The sequence below is a fragment of the Panthera pardus genome, unplaced genomic scaffold (genome assembly GCF_024362965.1).
Source record: "Panthera pardus isolate Hobbes unplaced genomic scaffold, ASM2436296v1 HiC_scaffold_13, whole genome shotgun sequence".
NCBI classification, from domain to species: Eukaryota; Metazoa; Chordata; class Mammalia; order Carnivora; family Felidae; genus Panthera; species Panthera pardus.
In genome coordinates, this window is record NW_026526688.1 from 72,762,208 (window position 1) to 72,763,663 (window position 1,456).

At 40.7% G+C, this 1,456-nt stretch overlaps 1 non-coding gene across 1 annotated transcript; it reads right to left on the reverse strand.

Annotated features, from left to right (window-relative positions):
• Positions 1-631: 631 nt before the first annotated feature.
• Positions 632-716, reverse strand: TRNAG-UCC (transfer RNA glycine (anticodon UCC)). Its single transcript has one exon. It is a non-coding gene; the product is annotated as a tRNA-Gly (tRNA).
• Positions 717-1,456: the final 740 nt, after the last annotated feature.

Genomic DNA, 1,456 nt, shown 5'->3' on the forward strand with positions numbered 1-1,456 from the left:
AAGAAATGCTGTATAAAAATTGTACCTCAATGATAATAAGCTTCAGTAGTAACCAAAAAAGATGACTGAGCCAGTAATAAAGGTCAACAGTAAACGTAAAAAGAAATCGATCTACACAGCATCTCCTCTGAGCTCCACCCTTTGGTCATTGGGTTCTATACATTGTCTTGCTTACTAGTCTCCTCTGTAAGTCAGGGATCTGCATTTTACCAACAAAGAATCTAAGTCTCAGAGAGGTAGCCTCCCCTTCTGGGAGATTAAAGATACCAAGCCAAATGTAGGGAATTCCAAAATTCAATAATCTATGTTATCATATTTTTTTCCTAAAGGGTGCTAGGAATACCACTGGCCGTATGTGAGATGATTCTTGGTGTCCATACATGGACATTTTCTATGTTTTGATTTAATACAAACTTGAGGGGTAATAAACAGTTTTATATTTAAGGGAATGATACAAAATGTTTTTAAAATAAATTTAAGTTTTTTAAAGTTGCTCAATTTATTTTATTTTTTTTTAACGTTTTATTTTATTTTTGAGACAGAGAGAGACCGAGTATGAACAGGGGAGGGGCAGAGAGAGAGGGAGACACAGAATCGGAAATGGGCTCCAGGCTCTGAGCTGTCAGCACAGAGCCTGACGCGGGGCTCGAACCCACGGACCGAGAGATCATGGCCCGAGCGGAAGTCGGACGCTCAACCGACTGAGCCACCCAGGCGCCCCTAAAGTTGCTCAATTTAAATATTACAAGTAATAATACAATTGCCTGGCAGATGTGTTACCACAGGATGTCACGGCAAAAATTATAATGTTGCATGAGATGTCTAAATTTGAAAAACCAAGAGCTACATCATGCTGCCTCCCCACAGGCAGCAATTAACAACTGGATTGACACTGAACTGTTGTCCACAGTACATTGTACACATCCTAAAGGAAGTAATTCCAGAAGATCCTGAATCAGTGTTTTTGTTGTTGTTGTTGTTGTTGTTGTGTTGTTGGGTTTTTTTTGTTTGTTTGTTTGTTTGTTTGTTTGTTTTTGGCAGAAATGGAACTTTAACTTCCACACAGAAGTACGGTCCATGTAAACTTTTATGTGTTCTTTCCGTTGGTATATATGTTTGCCCCATTTGTTTCATGCTGGGACATCTGGTCTGCCCTGATAAACAATGTGGACTTTAAAGAGCAGCACGTTTGAGGGCAGGAGAGAAGAGCACACCTGTTCCATCGGCCATCCAGAAAAGGAGAAACAATTATAAATACAAACATTCATATTTTTGTTCCTACAATCTACTCAAAAATAGTAAACAGGTCACATCCAGTTCCTCCTCGTGAAATACGAAAATAGAGTTAGATGATAAAAAGCAAAAAGCGGGGCGCCTGGGTGGCGCAGTCGGTTAAGCGTCCGACTTCAGCCAGGTCACGATCTCCCGGTCTGTGAGTTCGAGCCCCGCGTCAGGC